We start from the raw sequence: 8,669 nt of genomic DNA, 5'->3' as shown, positions 1-8,669 counted from the left end.
ATGGATTACCTTACATATACCTATCTAACAAAGGTGTGGAAGTGCGGGTAAAATAGAAGTGTACATCAAGACACACGAATACAGATACTTTATTCATCTAGAATTGATAATGTGAGCATTCAGCGACAAGCAACAAGCTTCCCGCACAATATCAGATCCTTCTTACTAAACTGTTATACCTGACGAACCCCCACAAAATGATCAGGAAAGTTTATCATTTACACCTACTACGTTTTCACTGTTCATGAGGTGAAACTGCTTCATTGGGCATGACGTTGAAATTTATTACTTTTATGCTACTAACTATACAGGTATTCGCAACAAATTTCGCAGACAGTATTCACAAAAAACCACGGAATCTACCAGCAAAATTATATCATCGTATGACTCATAGTTCAGGAGATATGACATCATAGCACCGAGATGTTGAGAAACTACTTCATCTTGTATGACTCTTACATTTATTACTTTTTTGCTACTAACCCTGTTGGCAACAAATTTCGCAGACAATATCCACATATGTCACTGAATATATCTACAAAAATATATTATCATACAACAAATAGTTTAGGAAACATGATGTAGGAATACTGACAGCGAGGAAAACTGCTACAACGTGCTTAATGTTTAAATTTATTAATTCCTTATAATTAATCCTATTCACTCCACATATCGCAAACAGTAGCCACGTATATCATTGTATGTACCTGGAAAATTTTATCATGGTACAAATCATAATCCAGGAGACATGACACCATAAATATCTAGCTGTGTAAAAATGAAACTACATGGAGAAATTCCCCGGTAGACGGGTGAAATACGTGTACAGATACATGTGGAACATGTTACATATATATGAATACATTTAACATACATTGTGCATGGGGAAGGCATACAACGTGTGTGTGACAAAAGCTTTGGGTAAGAAGCTCAACCTATGCCAATGGAACAATTTCAACATTCGTTATGATCTGAAAAGGCAACGGCCTTGCCGCAGTGGATACACCGGTTCCCGTGAGATCACCGAAGTTAAGCGCTGTCGGGCGTGGCCGGCACTTGGATGGGCGACCATCCAGCCGCCATGTGCTGTTGCCATTTTTCGGGGTGCACTCAACCTCGTGATGCCAACTGAGGAACTACTCGGCCGAATAGTAGCGGCTCCGGTCAAAGAAAATCGTCATAATGGCCGGGAGAGCAGTGTGCTGAACACACGCCCCTCCTATCCGCATCCTCACCTGAGGATGACACGGCGGTCAAATGGTCCCGATGGGCCACTTGTGACCTGAAGACAGAGTGCTTTATGATCTGAAAATAAGTACGGCAGAGGTAAGAACCACCAGCCTTCGACTGGGGTGGCGGTGACAACTTGGAGAGAGAAAATGCCAAGGTGGAAATAGAAGACGCTGAGAGGTAAGGAGGAGATGGACACAGATAGACGAGGAGTAGAATATGGACGTAGAGAGGAGGGAGGAGGGAATGAACATAGAGATGGGGACGAGTTGGACAGAGAGAGGAGGTGGTGCAGATGGGCAGACAGAAGAGCAGGAAGAAATCGACAGAGAGGGGTGGTGGAGCTATTGGACAGAGACGGGACATAGAAGTGATGGAGAGAGGGAGGGTAGAACAAGGAGATGGACGCGGTGAGGGGAAGGAGGCGATACGGTGATAAAAGGATATTAGCTTTTATAAATAACTCTGTTACCATCGGCAAAGCTGTGCTGTGCAGCTAGTTAAGAAATAAAGAAAATGAAGTGTCTCTTGATCAAGTTTAGAAGTAATACCTCAATATTGTACAATGAAATAACAAAAATCATGGCATAGCGATATCCACATAGGCTACACAGATGGCGGTAATATCACGAACTGGAGGTGTAAGAGGTTCAGTGCATTGGCGGAGCCGTCATTGGAATCAGATGATTCGTGTGAAAAGACTTCCAGTGTGGTTATGGCCGCACGACGGGAATCAACAGACTTTGTACGTGGTGTGGTATTTTTAACTAGACACATGGGACATTCCTTTTCTGGGGAGAAGTCAATTTTCCGAGGTCCACAGTCCCGCAGTTTCAAGAGTGTACCGAGAATACCAAATTTCAGGTATTACCTCTACGTAGTGGACGACTGCTTCGCTTAATGACAGTGAGCAGTCGCGTTACAGTGCAGCGAAATTTTCCATTAATGGGCTATGCCATCAGATGACCGACGCGAGTGGCTTTGCTTACTACACAACGCTTCTCCTCGGCTCGTGACCATGTAGGTTCCACCCTCGACGACTAGAAAACCGTGGCCTGGTAAGGTGTGTCCCGGGTTAAGTTCGTAAGAGCAAATGGTACAGTTCGAGTGTGGCGCAGACCCCACGAAACTGTTTAGCCAAGCTGTTATCAAAGCGCTGTGGAAGCTGGTGGTGGCTCCATAATGCTATGGGTTGTGTTTATATGGAATGGTTCAAAAAATGGCTCTGAGCACTATGGGACTTAACATCTATGGTCATCAGTCCCCTATAACTTAGAACTACTTAAACCTAACTAACCTAAGGACATCACACAACACCCAGTCATCACGAGGCAGAGAAAATCCCTGACCCCGCCGGGAATCGAACCCGGGAACCCGGGCGCGGGAAGCGAGAACGCTACCGCACTACCACGAGCTGCGGACTTATATGGAATGGACAGGGTCCTCTGGTCCAACTGAACCGATCATTGACTGGAAATGTTTGTGTTCGGCTACTTGCAGACCTTTGGCAGCCATTCAGGTAATTCATTTTCCCAAACAAAGATTGAGTTTTTATGGATGACAATGGTCCATGTCATTGGGCCACAGCTTTCGCGACTGATTTGGAGAACATTTTGCACAATTCGAGTGAATTAATGCCCACCCACATCACGCAATATGAATCCTATCTAACATTTATGAGGCACAATAGAGATGTTAATTCTTCCATAAAATCCAGCGCCGGCAACGCTTTCGCAATTATGTTTGGCTGTAGATATTTCTGTAGGGGACTTCCAAAGACTTGTTGAGTTCATACCAAGTCGAGTTGCTGCACTACGCGAGGCAAGAAGAGGTTCGATTCGATACGATATTAGGCGGTATTCCATGCCTTTTGTGACCTCAGTGTAAGTACGCTGAATCTGTTTCTCTCCTATCGAGCGGCGCTGAAAATTCATAAAATTATTCCCACACGTCTTTAATAACCGACAGAAGTCACACATTCACGAGTTCTCTAATAAACGTTCGCCGAAGCATTAAGCATTTCTGACTCACTAAATCGGTTTTACATGAAAAGATATTCAGTCCACTGCACATACGTGGCGCCGCTCAAAAGAAAAAAAATGGGCCCCAGACTATATATGACCCCCGTTGTCAGGGCATACAGGGAGAGGTAGTCAGGTTGGTTTCCCACCCTTGTCTGGGGTTACTCTTCGGTCTGGAATGTCATTGATGTAGTACAGGGTGACAAGTGTTGAACTTTAAAACCGTCAAAACTTCCGAACAGATTGCTTTAGGACGTTCAAACTGCGTAATTGGCCTCGGAGCATGATGGGAATTAGTATGCGCATGCGCACGCGGTTTGTTGTTGTCAGCCATTTGCCCGTGAAAGTTAGGTACAACGTGCCTGAGCGTATAGCGCTTGTGAAGGCCTACTATGCGAGCAATAAAAGCCCAACTGCAGCTCAAAGGAAGTTTGCGACCGAGTTCAAGCTGAAGACAACCGGTCCAAGTGTGCTAACCATCAAGAATTTCATTCGCAAGATTGAGAGAACGGGTAGTGTTCGTGATGACAGTGTTGGCAATGCCGGTCGTCCAAAAAAGGTTGAAAACGTTTGAAAACATCGAGATTACACGTGCGGTGTTTCAAACCAGCCCCAGGAAATCGATCAGACGAACTGCATAACGGTTACTAATTAACCGGGAGAGACTGCAAGAAATTGTTGTTGAAGACCCGAATCTCTTTCCATACAAATTTCAACCCATGAGCCCTCAAGCCCCAGGACTATGGAAAAGCAGTTGTGTTTCGCCAGTAGTACTGTCCACAGAACTAACGAACAGGAATCTAATGTGAATATGGTTTGGTTTAGCGCCGTAACCCACTTTCATTTGGATTGATACGTCAATAAGCAAAATTGGTGCATTTGGGGGGACTGAGAATCCACATTTCGGTATCGAGAAGTCTATTCATCCTCAACGCGTGACTGTGTGGTGGGCAATGTCCAGTCAAGGAATAATCGGTGCGATATTCCTTGACGGCACGGTGACTACCAAACAGTACATGAATGTTTTGGAAGATGATTTCATCCCCATTATCCAAAGTGACCCTGATTTCGACAAGATGTGGTTCATCCAAGATAGAGCAGCACCCCCATTGATGCAGGGGAGTGTTTCATGTCCTGGAGGAAACACGTTGGGGACCGTCTTCTGGTTCTGGAGTATCCAGAGGCCACTGGCATGGGCGTCGATTGGCCACTATATTATCCGGATCTGAACACGTGCGACTCCTTTCTGTGGTGCTATACTAAAGACAAGCGGTACAGAAATACCCTCAAAACTATTGCTGAGCTGAAAGCAGCCAATTAGGAGATCATCGACAGCATCGATGTTCCGAAATTTCAGCAGGTCATGTAGAATTTTGTCATGCCTCTGCACCACATCATCGCCAATTATGGCAGGCATATTGAACATGTCATAACCTAAATCCGAATATATGTAGTGACGTGTGCATGTTTTCACGCCGTAGTTTGTAACTAATTTACAATAATTACAATAATTGTCACCTTTCAGTGAAGAGTCCCGCTTCGAAAGTGAGTCACGATGATCAGTGAAGACGTGTCTAGAGATACCCCAGAGAGTGGTGCATTTCTAACCTGACTGTCGTCCACCATATGGCCCGACAGCCAAAAGTGATGGCTTGGGATGCCATTTCATTACATGGCAGGAGCACTTTGGTTGCCATCCACGGCACCTTTAGACCATAGCGGTACGTCGACGATATTCTACGCCCGGTTTTATTGTTCTTCTCGGAAAACCGCCCTTGGCTCACATTTTATCAGGATGATTGGCTCCCACCCACGGCAAGAGTTCCTTCTGTTTGCTTCTGTGCTACACAAACCCTGTCTGACTCGTCAAGGTTTCCAGATCTCCCCAATTTAAGCAGATTTGTAGTATAATGGACAGGTGTAAAACCCCACGCATCACTTATCTGGTTTTGGTGTGTGTTCACCCCAGGTAATTAACTAATAGATCAACAGAGAGTGCAAAACTGCCGCAATGTCGGATAATGCAAAGAAAGTAATAAGGCCCTGTGACTCCTTATTGAACTGCGGTGGCAGTGTTGACATTAATTGATTCAGAATTGATCCCTTTAATTAGAAAGGGGTGCACATTGATGTTATATTCAGCTATTGAACACCAGAGGCAAATGTTTAACATAAAATTAATTAATAAAGTGACTTGGGATTTCAACTACTTGATTGAAAACAGATGCAGTCGATTAGCACAGATTTATTTTACCTCACGATCTTCAGTCACCACATTACTTGACTCTCCTGACAGGCAGTGGTAATAAATTGCGTTTGCGTGGAGTGAAGCACGATAAATCAAAAGTAATTCCTATCGACTGACCCAGGCGTAATGCGAAGTGCGAGAAGAATTCTACAATACATGGCCCATGAAACCCTCATGGAAACTTTGCCGATGTGATCCAACAAATTAATAAGTGGCCGGAGCGGGCGCAATATCACCGAGTACAGCATGGTGGAGCAGCGTCATTGTGCAGACGTCGGCCGACCTCATGGTGCTGCAAGGCTGCGCTCGTCTATTCACTCCTAGCTATCTTGCTCAGCACATAGCTGAACCAAAACTTCCTATCTCCAAGTGCAATCGTTCCATTTGCTAAGTCCTAAACTGCAGAGATGCTCACTCTTTCTCAGGCAAGCTGACTAAAGAACGCCACGTCCGCACTCTAGGCAAGCTGGGAATGGAAGACCACTACGGAGACTTCTCGCAGTCCACTCTTCGCCTCGGTTTCCCCTCTAGCAAAATCACTTACGCCAATTGCAGCGCAAGTCGCGTTAATTAGGTGTCGCTCCCAGTGCCAACGAATGCCTGCTCTTGGAAGTAAGCAAATTCCCAAAAAATTTCCCTTCCTCTCAACTTCTGCTATTTAGCTCCTCCCACGCCATCCATCAAGGTTAGCATCTGCACAAACACCAAGTTTTCCGGAATTCTGACTCGCAGGAGAGTACTCTTAATTCCTCGGTCCTACATTCCCATCGGAGGCCGGCGTATTTCATTCTGTCGCTCTTCACCTGATTTACTTCAGACTCTGTGAATTCAGCGTGAAGTTGCTATAGTCACGAACACGCATATTTTGACCTCTGTTGACCGCTCCACCATAGCTTTAGACGGCTTTCTCGCATGTTTCACTGAAAACGGGATGACGGACTTTTATCAACAGGCGTACAAGTTCTCCGTCTGCTTCCCGGTACACCAGCATGGGGTCAACCAGCCCCCCTCACTGTCACTCATCTTAAGCCAGCTGGAGGCCGCACCCCGTTACTGCTTTCTCAGGAGTTTGAGCCGCCCTAAGCTGCCTATTGTCGCTTCCCTTTGGCGCTCCCCAGCCGTACACCGTGGTCAACTCGAATACTTCCCTTGGGTAAACTAGCATCCAGTAAATCGACGCTTTTCCACAAAGTTTTCATGTTGTGTGAATTACTTTAAAACCATCACCCGACATTAATTATTCCAATACGTCCATACTATACCCTCTACAAGATGAATTGTTCCTTGTCAGTCATTTTTGTTGAGCCCTACTGTTCGCTCAACGTGAGTTAGGTGATCTTAAATGACTTCATGTAAGGGGCATAGTTCTTGCCATCTTACACAGGTCCCTCAAACCATCTCGTGATTAGGACGATACAACGCATCTTTTGGGCAAAATTTGGCGTCATATCCCTCAGGAAGACATCCATCAACTCTGTCAATTAATCCCGAACTGAATAACTACTTGCGTAGAGGTCAGAGGTGCAGCAGTGCGTTATTGACTTGCTTACTTTGAGAAGCTCTTTCTTTTGAATAACCATAAATTTTTCTGAAGTAGTAATATACTTTTTGTCTGTGCATGTACATCACATCCAGCGATGTCCATCCCATTCGAATAATTTTTCTTGTCCTTATATGTAGGCAACAGGGGTGTGTGACTTCACATGCTGATACATCGTGAGCCAAAGATCCATCGGCAAAGAAGTGGGGTCGTTTGCTAAAAGTAAAGACATAAGCTTAGTCCTACAGGATTTGACTTGTCTCCTGTCGTCTGTGACATTTGTTGTCTGAACATGCGTGTTCGCATTGCAGCTTTATCCGAGGTGGAAAAGTACTGCTGTGGTGTGCGATATGCAAGTCCTGTAAGAATATTCTGCGAATGTTTAGGATGTACATTGGGCACCATTGTGTGGTACTAAGGCTCAGTAGAGGCTTTCTATTGCTAATATCTTTGTCAGCACCCAGCAGGTGGCTTCTGCGGTGGTGGACCTCGTATCAACCTCATAAGAGACTTTAAACAACGCATCCACTACTGTGAGCCGCACAGAATTTGTGAAAGGCCGTGAGAATTCCGAGAGTATCGTGACTCTTGGCTGTCATGGTGCTAGTCTAGGTTCTACGTTTGGTGGCGCGACTGTTTGACGTACAGTGCACCTGATACATGCAAGGGACGGACGCTGGTTTTCTCTATAGACATGCTGCGACGCTCTGTGTCCTTCATGTGGACCGTTCGCCAGTGACCCCAATGTAGACGCTGTTATACTTGAAATCTCCCTGATTGGAGAATGAACACGTATAGGTATTGGGATCTGTGATCAGTAGCATAACTCTACCAATAATCGTAAATGGGTCTTCAATTGAAAGAAGGTCTGTAGCAGAGACGTTGTGGAGGCCAGCCATAACGAAACTACTGCAGCATTTGCTGAATCGTTGAGTCCTGTCTTTTGGCATAGACTATCTCGATAGCTGCTATGGAAGAGTTTTGCACAGTGTCGATGACTGACTAGTCGATCTGTCCTATAGTCAAACGTTGGGTTTCAATCAATGAGTAGGATGCAAATGTGTCGGAATTATGAGTTTTAGTTAAAAACATGTAGTGAAGTTCGTGGTTTGAACTAATTGGGATCAAGGCCCATCGTTGTAGACACTTTAGTTCCCGCTGTGGTAGCCTACTGCACTCGCTGTCCGAATTTTGCCAGTAGTGGCTTGCGATGAGTCATTAGATGGATAAGTGCTCCATAGAGATACATGTTGAATTTTGTGATGCTGTGCTTGACAGCGAAGTCCCGGGCTATAGTGGAGCGGCGCAACAGCGCATAGCGGAGTTGCGCGTCGGGCAGCTGCCGCACTGCTGCTTCGCGCCCTGGTATACAATAGTTGGGCACTGGGGCAGTGAGGTCCGAGGAAGCCCGCACGCTCGCTTCACTGCATGGACAGCAAACGCGCAAGCCGGCTGATCTGCAATTTTTCTCAAACTGGTTTAAACGAGCCCATGGCTAAGGCATGTGAGGCCTGTAAGCGACCCCAAGGAGTGGGTTCGGGGAGAGCAAAAACCGAAGAACTACTTTTTAAACTCGTTGTCTTCACTCGCAAAATCAAGCTCAAAAGTTAAAAAAAAAACGATTTCCACA

General features: G+C 45.5%; 1 pseudogene; it reads left to right on the top strand.

Annotated features, from left to right (window-relative positions):
• Positions 1–978: 978 nt before the first annotated feature.
• Positions 979–1,095, top strand: LOC124796915 (annotated as a pseudogene).
• The last annotated feature ends 7,574 nt before the right edge of the window (positions 1,096–8,669 follow it).

The sequence above is a fragment of the Schistocerca piceifrons genome, chromosome 4 (assembly GCF_021461385.2).
Source record: "Schistocerca piceifrons isolate TAMUIC-IGC-003096 chromosome 4, iqSchPice1.1, whole genome shotgun sequence".
NCBI lineage: Eukaryota > Metazoa > Arthropoda > Insecta > Orthoptera > Acrididae > Schistocerca > Schistocerca piceifrons.
Note: the sequence above shows the minus strand (reverse complement) of the source record. Positions and strands in the feature narration are given on the sequence as shown.